Source organism: Eretmochelys imbricata, chromosome 1, assembly GCF_965152235.1.
Source record: "Eretmochelys imbricata isolate rEreImb1 chromosome 1, rEreImb1.hap1, whole genome shotgun sequence".
Taxonomy (NCBI): Eukaryota; Metazoa; Chordata; order Testudines; family Cheloniidae; genus Eretmochelys; species Eretmochelys imbricata.
Genome location: NC_135572.1, coordinates 292,798,093 through 292,821,673, shown reverse-complemented (window position 1 = coordinate 292,821,673; position 23,581 = coordinate 292,798,093).

The window sequence follows — 23,581 nt, the reverse complement described above, 5'->3', positions numbered from 1 at the left end:
TGTAGCTGCAGCATCTCATAGGCCTTATAGTTTAGATGCCTCATGCTGTAGGCTGGGCTTCCTGGTTAGACGTCTCCTGTGACACATTATGGTCTCCCTTCAGGAGAGGGGAGATAGTGCATCATGGGAGTCCACTTAGAGAGAAGAATGGGGACAGGAGGTAATGGACTAACAGGGGTGGTGCTAGTCTGTTCCCACTTGGGGGCTAGACAGAAAATTGGAGGCGGAGGGATGCAGAGAAAGGCTACTGCAGTCTCAGGGAGAGCTCAGCTCACCCAACACTTGCTCAGCATTGCTTTCCAGCTCTGCTCTTTGACAACAGCGGGCGGGGGAGGAGCACAAACCCAGCTGTCATGGCTGAACTGCGAAGGAGATGGAGCAGAGCTGGGCCGCACAGCTGTGTGCGCTTTACACCATGAGGATCCCAATAGCTCCCCCATCACACGCTGTGCTCTGCAAATCCCTGAGCCAGGTGCCTCTATGTGAGCCAGCTGACAGGCTGCAGCTCAGGAACCCCCACACTTAGGCACCGACGTTGTGAGGCAAGATGCCACCAAGTCTCCAGGAAGTTTTGCAGCCCTGTGAGTGTGGTTGCAAACTTCCCCCTTCTGCTCAGTGCATGGGGCTTGCAGCACAGCTACTCCCAAGGCTCCCTCAGTGCCTTCTCCACAGAACTGGAGTTAGTTTACTTCTTCTCGCTGTCTCCCTTCCGCTGCTGCTGGTGGCGGTGCTAGGGTGACCATCCCTCCTGAATTGGGCAGGATAGTCCCAAAATGCAGAGTTCAAACCCCAGTCTGGGCTGAATGACTCCAGGACAGCATTCATCCTGGATTCCTTGTGGTGCCGCTCCATGCCTGCTCAGGGCAGTGCCAGTCTTTTCCTGGTGTGGGGGGGCTGTGGTTGGCTTTAGACCTCCCCCTTGCCACACGGTCCTGCCCCCTGCTCCTCTTCTCCCCCCAGGGCCCTGACCCTGGCCAGGCCAGAAGCCAGAACTGGGCAGTAGTAAGAGCTTCTGAAGGAGTGTGAGAGCCCCAAACCCTCCACCTGCTCAGCACCTTGGCGGGGGGTGGGTGGGGGGGATGGAAATGGGACAGGGGATACTTTCAGGTATCCTGGCACCCACCCAGGGCAGGTGGAGGGCCCAGGCTCCCTGGGCAGCTCTTATAAGTGCTCTGCTCCAGCTTCTGGCCAGGGGGTGGGGCTTCAGGGGAAGAGGAGGAGCAGACCCTCACAGAGGGGTGGGGCTCCTGCACATGTCCCACTGTTGCCTTTTGAAAAGGTGGTCACCCTAGCCAGTGTTGCCGCCAGTGCTGGGTGCCCGTGGAGAGCGGCAGCAGCAGCGCAGAGCTTCAGAAGTAAGGGTGGCAGTGAGACAGGGGGAATAAGGCAAGTTTGGGGGTGGCTCTGGCCCCCAGAAGTTCCTCCTAGCACCACTCCTGCAAACTAATTTCCCACGAGGCATTTGTGATGGAATACACCCCGTATTCACACCCTACACGCTATTGTACAAAGTATGCCTTGTAATATATCGTTTGAAAACACAATTTGCTGGTCAGTATTGTCCTGGTAAAATGTGTGACAACATTTTATGTGAAGTTATAAGATCCCCCTTGGATGATGTTAGTAACACACGTTCTAAACCCCACAGCCCTGCCCAGGCAGAAGCCAGGTCTGTTCTACACAGAGGAAGGAATGTGTGCTTGCTTTATTTTGCATTTGAGCAGTAGAGCGAGTCATCAAGCAGGAAGGGAAAACAAAGGAAGTTTAAACAGGTGGAAGAAACCCACAAAGACTATCTCCTGGGTCTCAGCTGCAAGTATTTTTCAGGAGGAGAACAAACTATAAAAAAGAGGGACAAACACCCTCAAGGTGCCCCACTCTCTCCCTGCCCATTACATTCTCTGTACCCAAGGACAAAAGGAACTAGCCCTGGACTTTTGGGGGATAGGTCCTGACCTGAAGAATTTGGTCAGTAACCTTGCTAGAAATATGTAGTGAGAAAGTTTGCTTTGCAACTAAGTTAGTTTCTTAAGTAAATAATAGTTAGCATTTTATCATTACTATTCTTGTAACCATTTCTGACTTATGTCTCATTTATATTCCTTTAAAATCTCTGTAGCTAATAAACTCATTTTACTGTTTGATCTAATCCAGTGTGTTTAAAGAAGTGTCTGGGTAATTATTTAAGGTAATAACCTGGCATGTTTTTTCCTGAAAGGAATAACAGACTTAATATTTAGTTCCTGTCCAGGAAAGGGCTAGGCAGTACAGGACATGAATTTCTAGGGGGAGATCTGGGACTAGGGATGTGTTGGGGTCACACTTCAGTATAACCAAGACTGGTGAGAGCCAGGGTGTGACTGGCAGGTGGCAGTTACACACAGACACTCAGGGTGTGGCTTGCAAGCTAGAAGATTTTTTGTGAGCAGCCCAGGCATTACAAGGCACCCAAGGTTGCAGGGCAGGGGTGACACAGCCCCCACTACTCTGAACTGTACCCCTGCTATGTCACAGCATTACAGCAAAATATCCAGTGAAAAAAAATTTTTTTTGGCTGAAATAACTTGGTTTTGGTGTGTTCATTTTTTCAATAAAAATATCAAAGTTTTTCATGGAAAGCAGATACTTTTCATGAAGACTTTTGATAGAAAATTGGGGTTTTGACTAAAACTATTTTGACAGAAAATTATGGCTAGCTCCTATGGAAATATGTCAGGGATTCAAACTACCATGGAGCTCAGATGCTCAGGATGAGCTTCTACTGGTCAGTGTGTGTTACCCATCCACCCCTGTGCATGATCACAAGAGGAAATGGGTCCATTATATCTCAGCTTGAAATCCTGGGTCTCTCACTCCAATTACAGAGACTAATGCTTTTCCCCCTAGGCAATCTCTAATGGTGGCAATCACACAAGCAGCTTTGGAAATCTATAGCCACCCTGGGCCAGTTTTGCCACCCTTATTTACCTGGAGTGTAGTACCTTATTTCACAAGTAGTTCAACTCATGTCAACCAAAGGCATGAAATCTAGAAGAAGAATCTTGTTAGAGAAAAATGTCATTGTGGTCAGTGCTTATGGTGCAAGATATTACTCAAGGTGAATAGGCGTAGCAGAGCTGTATTCTCTGGTAATTTTACTTTTATTGATGAACTACTTCCCATGTCCATTTTGGCTCTAAGTGTCTTAGTCAAGAAATAGGACCACATAATGAATCTTTAATACAAAGGTGTTCTTCACATATGTAAGTATTAATTTAGAAAGAAGCACACTTTAGCCTGTAACTAGTATGCATATTTTAAATAACTGGCTGAGCAAGTTTAAAACTAGTTTGACTGCACCATTAAGAGTAAAGCTTTTATTAATAGGCTCATCTTTAAGCACACCAGAAGTGGTTTGTCTGTATTATCAGGTACAGCCATTAACTGGTTGTCTGTTGGCAAAAGTCACTGTGTGAAAAAAGTTCAGGGCTTTGAACGTATTTCTGGTGGTTTATTTTCAGTCCATAACAATAGGTAGAGCAAGATGAAATACATAAAAATTACCCTTATCTCAGGCTCACCACACTTGTTACTAATCCAGCAATTTGGATCCCCACCAAGCATGAGAGCTGGGTTAAGTCAATCTGCCTACTAGCAAGACAGTATTTCCTCACCTAGGGGAGCATTCCTGTTGCAAATTGGGGCCTCCATTCCTAGTAGCTGTTGCATTACCTTTGAGAGAAATGAGAGTTCCCTTTCATTTCACCAGGGTAGGAGTCAAAGCCCTTCACTATTACAAATTTTATGGGGATTATAAGTCTTCTCACATACACTCCTTCTGCCCCTCCCCTCAGAGGAGGAATGTACTTACTTATAAAAGGATCTAGAGCTCCAGGATATTGTAACGGGGAGATCCACTCACTGCTGGGGTGTCTCTTGGTGGCTGCAACTGGGGAATAGCGCTGCCCTGTCTGACACCCCTTCCAGTTTCTAGTTTGTGCTGTGGCCCCTCTCACACTCCAGGAGTTGCAGTGCTTCCCTTTTGTGACTCAGGTGCCCTCTCTTCATGGCTTAGGCCTCCAGCTAGGTCATTAAGGTTTCCACTTGCCAGGGTATTAAGTCTCTCAAGACCAATTATCCATACGCCATCCCAGGCAGTCCTCTGTGCCAATTCCTATTCTGTGCCATCTCACTAGAGGCTAGGAGGGGAACCTGGCCTACTACTCTGGCTCCAAGCCCAGGAACTCTATCAGCAGTAGCTAAGGTCTATACAGTCTCAACTCTCACTTCTCTTTCCCTGGACTTCTTCCTACTAGGCCTTCTACAGGCTCTCTTCCCTACACCTCCTCTAGGTGAACATCTTCTGTCCGGACAGGTTCCCAGGGCTCATACTCCCCTCAGCTTTCCGCCTACCCACCTCTCTCTACCCCAAAAAGTGACTGCACACTCCCTCCCTGATGCCCCTACCCAACTCCCTTTCTCTCCAGGGAGCAAAGCTCCTGCCTACAGCCCCCTCCTGTTCTCACTACTTGGCCTTATATCAGCCCTTTATGCTCCTATTCATCTGGGCTCCATCTTCTATTAGGGATTGTTTATCAAGACTAATCCTCCTTCAGGTGTGGTTATCAGGTTGCTTAGCCTCCCTCCTGAGCAACATTAACCCTTTCTAGTGTGGGTGAACATTCTGTGACACTCTGTACCCCATATTCATCATAGTGGTATGATTATGATATGATTATAACATAATTATGGTGCATTTTGTGCAAAATATGTCATATGAGGTGTCAATGGAAAAGTTATGGTTTACTGAATATGATTATCCTATTTGTATGAATGTATCATTTTTTAATCTGGAATTTTGAATATTGACCATGTATCTGTAATTCAAATGTGCTTGCACCTGGGTAACACCCCCAAAGCTTTCCATACAGTCTAGCCAGCACGCTGTGAATAGCCTATTCAAGTTGAATGGCCCATCAACAAAGACAATGGGCAATGGGGAAAGCTTATCTTCACCTGATGAACTGTCTTGGGAACCCTTCAGTCAGCCTATGGATAATGGCTGCCATGACTCATCAAAGCATGCAAGGGCATGTGGCTAGATCACATGATACTGAACTCCATGTTGGTACCTGTATTTTTCCACAAACTGGGCTGTGAACTTGGCTTGGAACAAAGGGGTTCCCTGCCATATGGGAGAAGTTATAAAAGAGGGATGTGACATCACAATTGGCCTCCCTCTGCACACAAGAGAACACCTGAGGAACAAAGACTGAACTGGGGGAAGTGCTGGTTCCAGGCAGGAAAGAATGAAGCCTGCCTGTGTATGAAACCTTGGTGGACTGTTTATATTATCTAACTATCTAGTATATTAGGCTTAGATTGCATTTTTGTTTATTTGCTAGGTAATCTACTTTGATCTGTCTGCTATCACTTATAATCACTTAAAATCTATCTTTCTGTAGTTAATAAATCTGTTTTATATTTTACCTAAAACAACGTGGTTTGAGTGAAGTGCTTGGGAAAAAATCTCGGCTCAGGAACAAGAGTTGGTGCACATCCACTTTCCTTTGTAGTGGTGGACTGGGTAATAACATATACTGGTCAGGCTTTTGACCAGGGTGGGATAATACAGCTCCGGGGTCTTAGGTTGGAGAGCTGGGAGTATTTTGGCTGGAGCTTCATTCTACTGTCAGTTCTTGACTGGCTTAGGAGAAGCATTCATGTAACTGCAGCTGGCTGTGTCCCTGCCTGTGTGAATCCTAGTAGGAGTGCAAGATCGGATGTGGTCGTCAGCTTCTGACGGAAGCACAGGGTGAGAGGGAGCCAGGCTGATAAGACAGAGGGCTCAGTGGTACCCCAGTTCCAGGTTGCACCCTGGGAGGGTGGGAACCCATCACAGATATTGTCTAATGTTGCTTTGCAAAGCTCTTGTTTTGGAAACAGAACGTCTGAAAAATGACATGAGACCCAGGACTTGTAGGCCTCAAATTAGAGACAATTTTAGAAAAAAGCAACTCAGGCTTGGATAGGGGAATGTTGGGCAACCTTGGCATTTGTTTGCTCTAGTGAGCTAGCAGGGTATCCCATGGTATCTCTCTGGCTAGTACCATGCCTAGGATGAAGATGACTCCCCTATGCTCAGTGGCTACCAGAATTACCTGCAGCCTCAGTTTTGACCTGTATCTTGAATAACTCCTCCACTAGGTGAAAAGTTAAAACCACCTTTGACCTCAACAAAACATGCAGAACAAAAACACTTACTGTCAGTTTCATCAGTGGGGCAACATTTTCCCACCTCTCTGCTTGTGCAATGTTTATTGGAAGTTACAAAAGGTGTGCCTGTTTTCAGGGCATCTAATCCAATCAGAAGAAGCAAATATGTTTATGAAATATTCTGTGCTACTTTATAGCTTGTAAGGCTGAACTTGAAAAAAACAAATTCCTACAGATCTTCTCTACTACAGTTGCAACTTGCCAGGTCCAGTTGGCAAACACAGTTGTTTGATAAAAATGTGTTTACAAATGTGACTGTTTTCTAATAGGTTTCAGAGTAACAGCCGTGTTAGTCTGTATTCGCAAAAAGAAAAGGAGTACTTGTGGCACCTTAGAGACTAACCAATTTATTTGAGCATAAGTTTTCGTGAGCTACAGCTGTCCACAGTATGCATCCGATGAAGTGAGCTGTAGCTCACGAAAGCTTATGCTCAAATAAATTGATTAGTCTCTAAGGTGCCACAAGTACTCCTTTTCTTTTTGTTTTCTAATAAGCACAGTAACATGTCTGACAGTCATTAGGGTCTCCATAGAAACAACCACTAAGTATCCATAATCACTGCGGCCATGCACAATGGTTAAAAATTACAGTTAAAGGAAGAACTGCTATTAATAACTTGATAGTTAGCTTTAGAGCTCAAAGAAAAAGTCTAATGTGCAATTGTCTTACATATACTCATTTTTCCATAACTATTAAGGAGCAATTTAAAATGACAAGTACAACATATTGTTTGAGGGTACTTCCTATATCATGAAAAGTTAGCTCTTCCCTGTCCCCTCTTCAGCTGGTGATAGCAGTGTAAATCATGTAGCCAAGCAAGCGGCTGGACTAAATCCAGGAAGTACTGAAACATTCACCAGCTAACAAAGAGTATAATTATATTTGCATCATGTATGCCTTGTAATCCGAGACCAGTCAAGAGACATAAGAGCTTGGCATTATTATTAAAGGAGGTCTCGTAAGACTCTCTGCAGTTGCACCAGCACAAGATTCACCCCTAGGGCTAAACAAGTGCTTCTCCCACTGCCACTCTTCCTGAGGGGATCCACTGTGGGAGGTAACCCTAAATTCTGGCCAAGGCTCCATGGGAGTCACAGTAGGGGAGACTGCCCAGGAAATGTACTTTAATCAGTATATCTCCTAGCAACTAGGAACTCAGCATGTAATAACAAATACATCTCATTTAACTCCAGGTTTTGCATCACCATTATTGCTATACTTTCCCCATGTACTCTAAGTTCTGCCAACAGCGTGGCATGTCTTGTTTATCATCTCATTTCTTAAACATATGCCAATTACGAGGCTGAAGAATTGTAATTCTACCCAGGCGTAGGATTAATGGAAAAAATATGGGGGGTGGAAGTACATGATTAAAGACTGCATTGTAATACATATGTGCAAGGAAGCTGAACTTTCACTTGTGTGATGTTGTAATTTAAAGAAGGTTCTTTTAATGTTGTTTTTTGATATGTAATCCAATACCTCTGTTACAGCAGTACCCACTCAAAGACCCCCAATAAGAAATGCAACCCCACTGTTGTAAGTGCTGTACAAACACATAGTAAGAATACCTACCTCTTTTCAGCAGTAGAATTCAAAGCATTTTAAAAGTGAGAAGCATTACTATCCTGATTTTAGATACAGGGAAACTGAGGCACAAAAATGTGGCTTGACTTTCCCAAGATCACCCAGTAGGTCAGTGGCCAAGGCAGAATTTGAATCTGGAAGTCCCAGTCCCGTTGTCTAGCCACTGGGCAAAGATGGTTGCTGCCCCAAGGAGCCTATTTGAGGAAACACTTTGTTTGCCCTTGGTGACAAGAGCTCACTCTCCTCTTGTTACCTGTTTTCTTTATCATCTTGTTACATACTACTGACTTGTAGGGTAATTATTTTAAGAAACCCAAGAACATTTTATAACCCAGACCGGTGTTTTCAAGTGTAAAATGAGAGAAAAATGATTCCTCATACTTGCCTACAAGCTGCACATTAACTGAACTGAATTTGCTACCAGTATGGTATTACCATCCTCACAGGCCAGGCAGAGACATGACTATAAAACTGATGAAGCATCAGGTGAGAAGGAAGAGGCTAGTTTCATCAGCCATGCTTTTGGCACTTTTCAATGAAATTCCCACAAGACAATCCTCAAAATTTATTTCAAGTTTCAGGCTGAGCAGTGCTCCAGAAAAGAGAAGCTTAAAGACTTCTGTGACAAGACCTTATGGGAGGGCCAGATCCAAGCGATGCTGACACATTTAAGTTTTGATTGGACTAAATAGAATGAGGAAAATTAAATAGATCAGACAGATTGTTTTTATTTTGAGAGATGTTTTGTAATGATGGCATTATGACTATTCCCATTGGTTTTCAGGGTAATGAACAGAAAATATAAAATCTAACTGTAACATAGTGTTTATCAGTATCTAGAATAGGGTTGTTAACTTTCTAATTGCACAAAACTGACCACCCTAGCTTCTCCCTTACCCTGAGGCCCCACCCCCCTCTCACTACATCCCCCCTCCCTCGGTGGCTTGCTCTCTCCCACCCTCACTAAATTTCACTGGGGTGGGGCAGGGGACTGGGGTGAGGGAGGGGGTGAGGGCTCTAACTGCGGGTGCAGGCTCTGGGGTGGGGCCAGAATTGAGGGGTTCAGGGTGCGGTAGGGGGGATCCAGACGGGGCAGGGAGTTGGGGTGCGGGAGGGCATGAAGGCTCCGGCTGGGGGTGCAGGCTCTGGGGTGGGGCTGGGGATGAGGGGTTTGGGGTGCAGGAGGGGGCTCCAGGCTGGGGGGTGGGGCTGAGGGATTTGGAATGTGGGAGGGGGCTGCTGGTTGAGGCAGGGGGTTAGGGTGCAGCAGGGGGTACAAGCTCTGGGCTGGGGGTGAGGGCTCTCAGGTGGGGCAGGGATGAGGGTTTCAGGGTGTGGGCTCTGGGATGGAGCAGGGGGGTGAGGGCTCTGGCTGGGGGGTGTCTCCCCCCCACACCTAGGCGCCAAACCTGCTGGCCGCTTCTGGGGCACAGCGCGGTGCCAGGTCTGGTAGGAACTTGCCTGCCGCAGCACTGCCAACCAGACTTTTAACAGCCCAGTTGGGGATGCTGACCAGAGCCACCAGGGTCCCTTTTTGACCGGGGTGTTCCAGTCAAAAACCGGACACCTGGCCACCCTAATCTAGAACCATTGCAGCTTTTGAAATGGTCCTGGTAATAAATCTGTGAATGCATATTTGGAGCTAAAATAGCTGCATACCTCCAGCATCCAGGACAGAACTGATAACTTTAGATCCAAACCCAGTCCTCTATCACTTTAGTTAGGGGCTTGCATATTCTGTATAGGCCATTCCTCTAGAACAGTGGTTCTCAAACTTCTGTACTGGTGACCCCATTCACATAGCAAGCCTCTGAGTGCAACCCCCTTTATAAATTGAAATAACTTTTTTATATATTTAGCACCATTATAAATGCTGGAGGCAAAGCGGGGTTTGGGTTGAAAGCTGTCAGCTTGCAACCCACCAGGTAATAACCTCATGACCCCCTGAGAGGTCCCAACCCCCAGTTTGAGAAGCCCTGCTCTAGAAGGGGACTTAAACATACATTAACTGATCCTGTCCAGCAGAGGGCAGCAATGGTAGGTATAAACACCATAGCCAATCTATTCCATGCTTTGACTCCTGCAGTCTCCTGAACAATAGCCTGCATTTCAACTCCTGCACTGAAGTTCTAAGTGGTCGGTGGCCCCTTTGACCAATGTGGGCCAGATTCTTACTCACAATGGGTAGCCCATCATTCCATGTACTTTGCCACTGACTTCACTTGGACTACTTGTGGAGTAAGGTACTATTTAGCATGAGTAAAGGTTCAGAATTTGACCCTGGGTAATTTGGAATAAAGGGTGGGATTTGCAAAGGCACTCGGTACTGGCCTAATTTTGTTCTCCTTGAAGTCAATGGGAGTTTTACCATGTAAAAATTTAAATTTCTCTCATTAGGTATGAGAATTTGCTTCGATTTTCATGCTACACCTAGAAGGACCATCTCTGTCCTGCTCCTTAGAACTACCTCTGCTCCAGTCCAACCTTGTTGATTCTGATTTCTAGCCAGCTCATGGGTTACAGCTGTTTGGAAAAAGTACTCAAAAAGTAGAAGAGCAGCAGTCAAAAAATATCCTGCCTAGAGTAGAAAGATTCCTGCCAACTCTATGTGGAAATCTACCAACATTTGTTTTCACGAATTATTTGCACCAAGATGTTTCTTAGTTGATAACTGTCCAGATGGATCTCTCATTAAGTGTTTGTTTGTTGTTTAAACAAACAGTGAGCTAAATTTTGCCTTGACTTGCATCCTGTATAACACCACAGTAGCCAATACATATAACAAAGTGTATGTATTGTCCAGAGGGCACTTCACTTACCATTGATATGCAGCCACAGCTAGCATGGAACACAATAACAACCTAATGCAACACATTCTTAGATGGAGGAAGACTCCTCCAAATTGAAGAAGTTTAGATGGGAAGAATGTACTTAGCCAAGCTGGAATTTAGCCAGACTACTGATGTTTAGCATGGCTACTCATGTGAAAAATGCTTGGAATCTTTGATGAGTGCAGAGGTCAAGGCATCAGTTTTATGTCTTGTCTTACAGAAGTAACATGTCACATCTTACAGAACAATGACCGCTAATATTATGCATGGGTGTCAGTTCTGTAATGATCCAGAGGGGAAGGGTGCCACCTATTTAAACACTCATATCACTTCTTGCAACATCCTGAGTTTTCTTGAAGGTCTTCTATCTAAGTAAATGTATATATCTTGAGTCATGCACTCCCTTGACTTACATCCCAAGCAGCTTTCTTGGACAGAGTTTTGATCCTGGAGGGTTGGGGCCCAGTGCCTTTGCACAGCTCTCCAGTCCCTTCCTCCCACCAGCCCCCAATAGCAGCACACTTCTACAGTCAAATAATTATCTAAAAAAATAATAGAGACTTAGGGATAATTTGATTGCTACAAACCTATGTATGACTTCATAATTTTTGCCATGCCTGCAATAGCTTTCTAGCACTCTTAGTCCTGGTCTACACTATAAACTTAGGTCAACATAAGCTGTGTTGTCGATTTAATAATGTATGTGTCTACACTACCGAATCCCTTCCACCAACCTAAGTGGCCTTTAAAGTCGACTTCTGTACTCCACTTCCGCGAGAGGCGTAGTGCTTGATTCAACATCCGCAGGTCAACATGGGGATAATGTACATTACTGCGTTGTGTAATTCGAATGAATTGGCCTCCAGGAGGTGCTCCGCTGTGACTGCTCCGGAGAGCACTTTCAACTCCACTGCACGCCAAGTACACAGGAAACAGCTGTTCCCTTGTTAAAGCCCTGGGAACTTTTGAATGTTCATTTCCTGTTTGATCAGCGTGGAGAGCTCACCAGCACAGCTGATCATGGAGACTCAAGGCTGTAAACACGCTCCAGCATAGAGTACACAGGAGGTGGTGGATCTTATTGCTGGGTGCGGAGAAGAGTCTGTGCAGTCAAAGCTCTGATCCAGCAGAAGAAATGTTCACATCTATGCCAAGATTGTGCAGGGAATGGAGTAGAAGGGCAACACCATGGACACACAGCAGTGCCACATGAAAACAAAGGAGCTTTGACAATCATACCAGAAGACAAGGGAGGCGAACAGTCATTCTTGTTCTGCCCCACAGACATACCGCTTTTATGAGGAGCTGCATGCGATTCCCAGTGGCGACCCCACCACTACCCCAAAACACTCCGTGGATACCTCCCAGGAGCCCCGGCGACCTCCAGCAACAATGAGGAGGACATTGTTGACAAGGAGGAGAAGGCAGGCAAGCGGAGGATCCATTCTTCCCGACAGCCATGAACTGTTTCAACCCTGAAGCCGATCCCTTCACAGGACCAGTTGTGATGCCGAGCGTGATGCCGGGGAAGGCACCTTTGGTGAGTACACGTTTCCAATCAAACTGTAGGGATTACATGCTATTATTTTTTATGTTTAATCTGAACAAAAAAGTAGGTGTCATGGGTATCTGTGGCCATTCTAGCTATGCAGAGGGTGTGCGCTGAAAAAGACTGTTTATGTGCACGGGGATGGCCCAGGAATCCTCCAGGGAGATCTCGAGGCAGCTTTCAGGGAGGTGCTCTGCAATCCTTTGCAGAAGGTTTCTAGGAAGGGCTGCCTTATTTCAACCACCACATTAGGACACTTTCCTGCTCTACACCAGAACACAGTATTGCAACATAAGGACCAGGTCTGAACCCAGGTGTTTGCAGCATCTGCTCCCTTGCCACTTCTGTTATCCTCAGGAGAGTGATATCGCATAGGGTCACCTAGGGGAAACGGGGGGATGTTTTTAATGCTAGGCCTTCAACCACAAACAATTCAACAAGTAATCCACCCCCTGTTTGGTGAAATCTGGGTCACACAACCACACTTTTCCAAAAGTGCCATGGTTGTGGTTGGAAGGGATCACCATGTATGGCAAGCAGCATTGAAAAAAAAGCGGGTGGGTGGCTTCCTGTTTGTCTCCTTCCCCTCAACCCAGTGCTACTGTTGTAAAAAACAAACTATTTGGGAGGCTTTACATTGGTGCCTGTCCTCAAGCACCATCCAGGTTGCTAGGGGAAAGGGGGCTTTTCTCAAGTTCCAACCTGTGATCCCAAGGATGTCATCACAAAAGCAGCAGCATACGACCTCTTGCCCATGCCTTGTGGCCTTACTCACCATGTCTGGAGCAGCAAACTGACTCTTGCAATAGCCAGCAGTTGTGATTATGTTGTGGCTTACAGTGAAGTGTATTGGCGGGGGGGGGTTTATATAAAAAAATAATCTTGTACCAGAAACAATGTATGCACTGTCAATGCTACCCTTGTGCTTTGCATCCCTTGCAGCTGAAACCTTTTCCATCGGTGCATCCTCCACACCTGGACAGAGACTTTCCCAGATTAGAAGGCAGAGAAAGAAGACTCAGGAGGACATGTTCCGTGAGTTAATGCGCGCCTCAGAGAGTGACAAGACGGAGCTCAGTGCATGGAGGATTATACTGTCCAAGAACCTTGACATGGACAGGGAGGAAAGGAGAGCATGCAGGGAACAAGAGCATGCCACACAGGAAGAGATGCTGCGGATATGAAGGAGCAATCAGACATGTTGAGATGTCTGGCTGAGGTTCAAAAAAGGCAGCTGGAAGCTAGAGTCCCCCTGCAGCCTAGCTGAAACTGCTGCCATCATTGCCCGGTTCTACATCGTCCTCCTCCCCCAAAAGTCCTATTGGGGTCGGGGGGTTCGCTATCCCTTGCACTCAACACCAGGGGAGAGTACAAGGACCAGAAGGTGCCCATTCCCACACCTTTGATTGTTATTGCAGTGCATCTGTAAGCAAGCTTTCCTTGTTTCTCTCCCTACAGTGTTATCAGCTCTTTTGCCCTAGGTTATCTTACTTTTCTTTGCTGTCTCTGTGTGTTTGTGAGCATAATAAAACTTAACAGATTGAGGAGAAAAGGCTTTTTATTCATCCAACACATGGGGGTTGGTGGGGGTGGAGTTTACATGGGGAGAAAATTCAGTGGAGGGGACAGTTTGGTAAGGAACAACACAAATAAGTGTCACATTATTCTGGCTCATTGCTGAAAACTGATTTTCAAAGCCTCACAGAGACACAGAGCCCTTTGATGTACTCTTCTTATTGCCCTGGTGTCTGGCTGCTCAGAATTGACTGCCAGGCAATCTACCTGAATCCCCCACCCCAGCAGAAACTTTTCTCCCTTTCATAATGACAGGTTTCAGAGTAACAGCCGTGTTAGTCTGTATTCGGAAAAAGAAAAGGAGTACTTGTGGCACCTTAGAGACTAATCAATTTATTTGAGCATAAACTTTCGTGAGCTACAGCTTACTTCATCGGTTGCATACTGTGGAAAATACAGAAGATGTTCTTATACATACAAACCATGAAAAAATGGGTGTTTACCACTACAAAAGGTTTTCTCTCCCCCAACCCCACTCTCCTGCTGGTAATAGCTTATCTAAAGTGATCACTCTCCTTACAATGTATATGATAATCAAGTTGGGCCATTTCCAGCACAAATCCAGGTTTTCTCCCCACCCCACCCCCCCCAAACCCACTCTCCTGTTGGTAATAGCTTATCTAAAGTGATCACTCTCCTTACAATGTGTATAAGTGTAACCCTTCTGCCCGTCAGAGTTGGCAGCAACAAGGGCCGGGTTCAATATCTAGGGGATCCATTCCAATAACACAATGCAAACCGGCTCGAGCCCCCACCCAGTGACCTGGGACAAATATATACCACCCCCGCTGGGCGCCTCCAAGAGGCAATACTTCCCCTCTCGCAAGCACATAGTCTGAGTGTAGCAAAAGCCTTTTAATAACAGAGAGAAACAATGTGGCATTATGTTGGGGAAACACCACCAACAGGATTCATAACACAACCCATGAGCAAAAAAAACCCACCCCAGGCAAATTGGGGCATGCCCTTTTCCCTTTGGTTCTTGAGTCCAGCAACCCCAAATCACCCAAAGTCCCAAAAGTCCAATGCCCCAAAAGTCTCTGTCCCTGGTCAGGGCAGCCCCAGAGTTCGAAAGTTTATCTGCGGAGCTTTACCTCCCAACCTGGGTGGAAATGGGACGGGGGTAAGAGGCACCTTACATGATCTGAAGCTGACCGCCCCATTGCTCCATAGCGGCGCTCCGCTCCGCCAACCGCCCCACAAACTCCTTCGCTCAGCTGCACTCTGCTCCGCCAGCCGCCCCACGAACTCCTTCGCTCTGCTGCGCTGCGCTCCGCTCCGCCAGCCGCCCCACGAACTCCTTCGCTCAGCTGCGCTCCGCCAGTCGCCCCACGAACTCCTTCGCTCAGCTGCGCTCCGCTCCGCCAGTCGCCCCACGAACTCCTTCGCTCAGCTGCGCTCCGCTCCGCCAGCCACCCCACGAACTCCTTCGCTCAGCTGCGCTCCGCTCCGCCAGCTGCCCCACGAACTCCTTCGCTCAGCTCCACGACCCACAAGCAGCTCCTGCCATCCACACACTGCTCCACGTCGAACTGCTTCACCAGCCGTCCCGCAAACTGCTCCACAATATATCTTCAGGCTCCCCCACTACTTAACACAACACTCAGTGATTTCAGCTCTTAGGTGAATTCAGCTTGTAGTAGGGGAGCCCCAGTGCTGGTGCACTGTCAGCCCAAAGTGAGCTCAGCAGCCTATAACTAGACTTCTAATGAAATCAAAATTAGCTCTGATATTCCACAGTGGAGAGAGGAGGAAGTGCAATTAGCATGGAAGGCCCTCACCGAGGGGCCCATGCCACCAAGTATCAATACTCATCCCCAGCCTCTCTCTATTCACACAGTTTTGGAACCCATGACCCTTGCCTAGCGAGTGCTACTTAGTTGATGGTGAATCCCTCCATCATAACAAAAGGCCACGTACAGTTCCAAGCACAGTTCCCATAATCAGGGTAATAACAATTTATTCTTCCTGCCCCAATAACAGAGACACTGGGGATCCCACAGCAGCCAAAGTGACCATTTGAACAGCTATGGTCTCATTCTAGGCGTGGTGGGTGTGCCTATGCAAATGACATCGGCCCCTGAAGTTCTTTTCCACAACTTGCCACACCTCACCACCAGATGTCAGGGTGGAGCTCATCCTGACACTGCTTACATAAGGTAGGCCATTTCCAGCACAAATCCAGGGTTTAACAAGAATATCTGAGGAACGGGGGCGGGGGGTAGGAAAAACAAGGGGAAATAGGTTACCTTGCATAATGACTTAGCCACTCCCAGTCTCTATTCAAGCCTAAGTTAATTGTATCCAATTTGCAAATGAATTCCAATTCAACAGTCTCTCGCTGGAGTCTGGTTTTGAAGTTTTTCTGTAGTAATATCGCAACTTTCATGTCTGTAATCGCGTGACCAGAGAGATTGAAGTGTTCTCCGACTGGTTTATGAATGTTATAATTCTTGACATCTGATTTGTGTCCATTTATTCTCTCAGACGTTTTTGTTAAACCCTGGATTTGTGCTGGAAATGGCCAGGAGAGTGATCACTTTAGATAAGCTATTACCAGCAGGAGAGTGGGTTTGGGAGGGGGGGGAAAGAAAACCTGGATTTGTGCTGGAAATGGCCCAACTTGATTATCATACACATTGTAAGGAGAGTGATCACTTTAGATAAGCTATTACCAGCAGGAGAGTGGGTTTGTGGGGGGAGAGAAAACCTTTTGTAGTGGTAAACACCCATTTTTTCATGGTTTGTATGTATAAGAACATCTTCTGTATTTTCCACAGTATGCATCCGATGAAGTGAGCTGTAGCTCACGAAAGTTTATGCTCAAATAAATTGGTTAGTCTCTAAGGTGCCACAAGTACTCCTGTTCTTTTTAATAGGGATATTGCTTTCACTGAGGTCTCACCTAGTAAGAAAACAATGCCAGCGACCTTTTAAATGTCCAAAGGCACATTCCACCACCATTCTGCACTTGCTCAGCCTATAGTTGAACTGGTTCTTACTGCTGTCCAGGCTGCCTGTGTACGGCTTCATGAGCAAGGGGTAGGCTGGGTCTCCCAGGATCACGATTGGCATTTCAACATCACCAATGGTTATTTTGCAGTCTGGAAAGAAAGTCCCTGCTTTCTGAACAGACCTGTGTTCCTAAAGATGTGTGCGTCATGCACCTTTCCCGACCAGCCCACTTTAATGTCAGTGAAATGGCTCCTGTGATCCACCAGCGCTTGCAACACCATTGAGAAATACCCTTTTCAGTTTATGTACTCTTTGGCAAGATGGTCTGGTGCCAAGATAGGGATATGCATTCCGTCTATCGCCTCATTGCAGTTAGGGAACCCCATCATGGCAAAACCATCCACTATGTCTTCTTAGCAGGAAGTCTTCTTAGCAGAAGTCTATTGATGGCCCTGCAAACTTGGATCACAGATCCCACGGTAGATTTACCCACTCTAAATTGATGTCCCACTGACTAGTAGCAGTCTGATGTTGCAAGCTTCCACAGAGCTGTCGCCACCCGCTTCTCCACTGTCAGAGCAGCTCTCATTTTGGCTGGGGAAAGCTCTTCACACAGTTCCTGGAAAGTGGTCTTACACGTCTGAAAGTTCTGCAGCCACTGTTCATCATCCCATAGCTGCATAATGATGCAGTCCCACCAATCAGTGCTGGTTTCTTGGGCCCAGAAATGGAGCTCAGCCATGTCAAGATGATGCGTAACTGTTGCCAGCAACTGCAAATTGCTCCACTCTATGTCTTCCAGTAGGGTTGCTTGTATGGCATCGCACTGTTCCATGCAGTGGCTCCTGTGCCAGCTGTGTAAATACTGCAAGATAAGGCGCGAGGTTTTTGTAATGCTCACAGCAACGGTGTGCAATTGAGTGGGGTCCATGCTTATCAGGCTATGGCATCCGTGTGGGTAACCCAGGCTTACCAAAAAAGTCACAAAAAAAGGTTTGGTTTGTTTGCCGTTGATTTCAGGGAGGTAAGTGCATCATGGGAGGCTGATGGCATGTTCACATAACTACCTGCACCAATGTTTTGGTCCCATAAGGCATTGCAGGTGTGAAAGTAGAATGAATTATATTGAAATTATAATTCATTAAAGAAATGCTACTTGAAGGGTTTGCTGAAATATGGTTGTCAGGGTGTGCACTTAAAGTTCTCACTCAGATGCACGGAGAAAAGAACCGCCCAGTGGCTTATTTCTCTGCCACTTTAGACCCTGTTGCCCAAGGCTTACCCCCCTGCCTGCGTGCTGTGGCTGCTGCGGCACGCCTAGTCGAAATATCTGATTCCCTTGTTCTCCGCTCTCCTCTTACCCTCCTGGTCCCTCACTGACCTCGCCCTGCTCCAAGACTCTGCCCCAGAAACCGAGAGAGAATCCTGGGTTGCCCAAGGTTGCTCTCTACATCCCGATTCCTTTTGGCGCTCGCCTACTGGCACCTTTGTAGCCCCCTTTTCACTCCACTCATCTCTGGCCGCCCTGCTACACGGTGTTTCGCATGTCGGAAAGGAGAGGATGGTCTCTGCTGTAACAAAGACAGGATGGTGGGCCCCCCCCCCCCATTTTAGCTCTTTTGCAGCCCGCCACTGTGCAGCCTGTACCATTTGCCAAAGCCATAATATTGGTAAACCTGTAAAAGTGGCCCAGGGGTTCCGGGGCCTGCCTCAAGCACCGTTCTTGCACAAATGCCTAAGTGTCAACAATATGAATTTATATTGGTTATGGTATGTTTATTCTCCGGTTGGATTGAAGCCTTTCCTTGTCGCAAGGCTGACTCACTGTCTGTTGCCAAATGTTTGTTAAATCATATTATGCCTGCCAAGGGAATTCCTGCTACTCTGTCCAGTGATCAGGGTACACATTTTACTGGACAACTTGTTCAACACCTGGACCGTATATTGCATATCAAACACCTGTTGCACTGTCCCTACCACCCACAGAGTGCAGGTGCAGTTGAAAGACAAAATGGTGTACTTAAGAATAAGCTTGCTAAAATTTGTGACTCTACAGGATTAAGCTGGCCAGTAGCCCTTATGGACATGAGATCCACTCCATCCCAAAGGCATAAATTAAGTCCCTTTCAAATTGTTATGGAACGCCCTATGCAAGCTATGACTACCATTACTCCCGTTCCAGATTTGAACTTGACTCACAGTGCGCTCCTTCAGTATTGCAAGGGACTAATGCAAGCTGTAAGTCACTTCCATTCACAGGTTCGAGTCGCCTGGCCCACGGAACCCACCTCCGACGCTTGCCACAACCTCGAGCCAGGTGATTGGGTCTATGTACGGCGCCATCATCGAAAGCGCGCCTTGGAGCCCCGGTGGAAGGGTCCTCATCAGGTACTGCTTACTACACAGATGGCTGTTAAACTAGCTGGCATCGCAGCGTGGATACATGCTTCACGGTGTAAGAAGGCACCATCCCCAGAGAACCAATCATCACCTCAGGACAATGCAGAGTCAATTTTGACTCCAGAAGAAGACGTAGAGGAACAGTCTGCAATACCTTACAATCTACGCTCTCGTAAGGGTTGCCAGAAGCAGACGACGAACAACAACAACAACAAAAAAGCAGTAGCGAGCCTAGCGCCTACTGCCTGGTGGGCATAAAACCGTGACTGTGGTTCCCTCAGCTGAGGTTGTCAGAACCAGGAGAGCCTTGCCTCCAACATGCGCCTCTGCCTGTTCCTCGGTTGCTGGTATCTTATGGTCTGGGGAGACCACGATGACAATTCTTTTATCCAGCAGCAGATGTGGATAGCTCAGACCCTTAATATTTCTAATTGCTGGGTCTGCAGCCACATCCCAGCCCACTCTCAAACTGGTGTTCCTGTCCTGGCTATCCCACTCAAGTCCACAGACCTCACTGGAGGGCCTCGTCGTTTAACAAAATATGGAACAGCAATGACACTTGGGAAGCGGTGGGAATAAATGCATCTAAATGGATAAGTGTGGTGGAGGGAAAAGGTCATTGGTGTTGGGTGTGTAATGGGACAGGGCTGGATCTGGGGAAAAGCCGTTGCCTTCAGCATATTGTGGCCAATGGTGTATGGGATTATTCAAACAAAACTAAAAAGTGGCAGGCCGGGTATGGAGATATGAATTTTTTTCTCAACCTGGGATCCAACAGAGAAATCAATCTCATGTTCCCCCTACAGTAACCTTAGTGAAAACAATACAATCTTTCAATGTCATGCAAATAACACCACTCCTCGTAAGGAGAATTACCCTGTACCTTTTGGGGGATACTCCTCCTCCTTTGCAAACACCTATATGACAAATGGGTGCAACTGACCCTTCCTGGCCTTAGTAGGCCATCACTGGGTGTGTGAGACCAGAGCTTATACCGCACTACCAGCTAATTGGTCAGGAATCTGTTATCCTGCCTGACTCTTCCCACAATTCCGAGTGCTAGGAACCTTCCCTCGAGAACGGCTCCGCAATTTCAGGAGAAAAAGAAGGGACTTAACGGATGCCCAATGGTATGTAAATAACATAAGCCCCTTAACTTGGGAAGAGGCCATAGGCAGTTCCTTAATACCATTAGGGGGAGTAATACATCATGCAAAAAGGCTCCTAAGGTTACAAGCAGTAGTTGAAATAACGGCAAATGAACCCGGAGAAAGTTTAAGAGCCCTGGCCAAAGAAACAGGGGCAATCCGACAGATGGCCCTCCAAAACCGTCAGGCATTGTACATAGTGCTGGCGGCAAAAGGAGGGACTTGTGCTCTCATTGGAAAAGACTGCTGTGTCTATATACCAGACAACACCAATGAGGTAATAGATCATGCTAGCCACTTAGAACAAATTGCATATCTTCCCCACGAAGAGCCAAGTTCTTTATGGAAGTGGCTAAGTAACCTCTTCAATTTCTCTGACATAGGAAACTGGTTGTTTCAGGGAGCCTTAACTCTCCTGTTTGGAATCCTAATAATTTTTGTATGTTTTCAGTTACTTTCCTGTTGTATCCAAAATTGTGTCAGGCATGCTACACAGATAGCTGCCCCAAACCAGAGTGCTAATTTGATGATTTTAAATATCACTGATGAACAAAGAGATAAAGAACGATTGATATGTGGAACCCAGTCATTGTTGGTCATTGCGTAGCTTGACCAAAAGGAGGGATTGTGAAAGTAGAATGAATTATATTGAAATTATAATTCATTAAAGAAATGCTACTTGAAGGGTTTGTTGAAATATAGTTGTCAGGAAGAGAAACATTAAGGAGTGTGAGACAATGGGTCCTCAAACTAATTAACTTAGAATTCCTGCTGAGCTAGGAGATTGGTAAATGTTAGTATGCAAATAAGATATGTATGTATATTTGTCAGTTTCTGCTTTCTTTTGTCTCTTATGTTAAATTGGCTTTGGCTTAGCTGTATAAATAAGTTATCTTGAGCCTCAGAGAGGGGCTTACATGTGGGTGCATTAGCAAAGCGCTTTGCTAATAAACAGAGTGGTCTGACAAATGACGTGAGTCCTGAATCTGACTTTGACACAAGCCCAACCCAAAATTCCACTCAGCTACATGCACTGAGGGATGGCTACCCACAGGGCAGTGCTCTGTGCATTGATGCAAGCCCTGCTAGTGAGGATGCACTCTGTTGACCCCGTGAGTGAAGTGTGGACACAGAAGATCGACTTGCTTAAATTGGAGGCTTGATGTCGACTTACGTGAAGTCAGCTTAGCTTTGTAGTGTAGACATGGCCTCAGTTACCATGACTTTTACCTCATGTTTCCCAAGATTTAACATGACAATCCTATAGCTCTAGTCATGATGCTGAAAATGTTACTGATGCCAGAAAGTCATAAATATGATAGCAATGATTGGATCATATAAATATGAAAAGGAGACATTCCAAGTGTTTGTAAAATGAGTGCAATTTCACAAGAAGTTTGTACATGACATTTTACTCTTGTCCTGAAGAGTTATTCAAAATTGCATTTGTTACATCAACAACATAAAAAGGACCATTCTACCAGATTAGGTAGCAACACTTCTTTGTACATTTACAAGGGAAGAGGAAAGTATACAATGCTACTAAAACATAGTAACCATAACCTTAGCATTATCGTATCAAAATGTTATTGACTTGATTCATTTATATATGGGCAGAAGGAATCCATTTCTTTAAACCTTATAAATAGGGTTGGAAGGATTAGATTTTTATCAGTAAATGTCAGTCAATGGAGATTTCACCATACACACATACAAACCAACAAAAATATTTCCATTGATAATAATTGAAAATTACAGACAGGCAAAGTAAGAAAAATGCTACTTTAGAACTTATTAAAGTTTGAGTTAAGGATATTTACTTTGTATATTTTGACATGTGATGTTGACAATTTGTATTTTAACAATTATAAAGCTTTTACTTTTTGAATCTCAACACCTACTGTCATTGAATAATTGTCTGACCCCTTCTACTAGCTGAAAACCCCATAATTTCCCATAACTGTGAAAATTTAAATGGATACAAATAGAAAAAGATGCTTAAAATGCACAATTTTGCACGACTGTGAAAACATAAATTGTTTTAAAATAAACATTGATAGTATTTTGTCAAAATTATAAAAAATAAAAACCAAATTCTGCCAAGTCTACTTGTAAATTAAATGAATACGCCAGGAACATTTTGTACCTTCCTCAGAAATGAACTAATTTCTGTCAGCATACACAGCATAATTTGGCTTTATAGGATGGAGAAACTGCCACTCAAGCTCAGAAACGATCTCTTCTGATGCCCCAGTGGCTGTTGCTTTTCGTGCTACTGTAGGTTTGAGAATGGAGTAAGGAACACACTCTGGCATTTGTAGTGGTCCCTTGCTCTCGAGTTCTGAGGGAGGCCACTCTGCCTCACTACACAGAGGGGAAAAATAGTCTAGTGCGGAAGCTCTGGCCCTCTGGGCAGGGCAGATCCTAAAGAGTCTGTTAATCCACTGCCTCTTGTCTGGGGCAGGTGGAAAATGCCCAGCTATAGGGGGGCTCTGGCCTTCTGGGCGGAGCAGAGCACAAACAGTCTTTAGCCCACAGCCTCCAGGCTCGGGGAGACAGTAATCAACAGTCTATAGGTACAGGCATCTCAGTGCAGCCACCCCAGGTGTGGGATGGCAGGGGGAGGGAGATCCAGAGGGACCCGGGCTTTTACTCAGTGGCGGGCAGTCTCACCACTGGGTCACTAGGGAAAGCCAGTGAACCACGCTGCCTCACTTCTCAGCAGTGCAACTGGCTCAAGGTCCGGCTCTCCTGGGCTACTTCCTACCCCACTTAGTCACGGAGGCTCCGTTAAGTGGGGGCTTGGTCTCATCACCTCACAGTGAAGCAGCAGCCACTGCAGTCCCTCCTCGGGGTCCTCATGTCTCCTCCGACCGCAAGGTGTTGGTCCATGCGGGAGCTGGTTCGGGATCCTGGAGAGGATTCTACTTAGGGTTGCCAACTTTCTACTCGCACAAAACTGAACACCCTTGCCCCGCCCCCACCCTGCCCCTTCTCCGAGCACCCCCTCCCCGCTCACTCCATCCCCTCTCCCATTGTCGCTTGCTCTCCCCACATTCACTCACTTGCTCATTTTCACTGGGCTGGCTCAGGGGGTTGGGGTGAGGGAGGGGGTGATGGCTCCAGCTGGGGGAGCAGGCTCTGGGTGGGGCCAGAAATGAGGAGTTCAGGGTGCAGGAGGGGGCTATGGGCTGAGGCAGTGGGTTGGAATGTGGGAGGGGGTGAGGGCTCTGGCTGGGGGGGTGCAGGCTCTGGTGTGAGGCCAGGGATGAGGGATTTG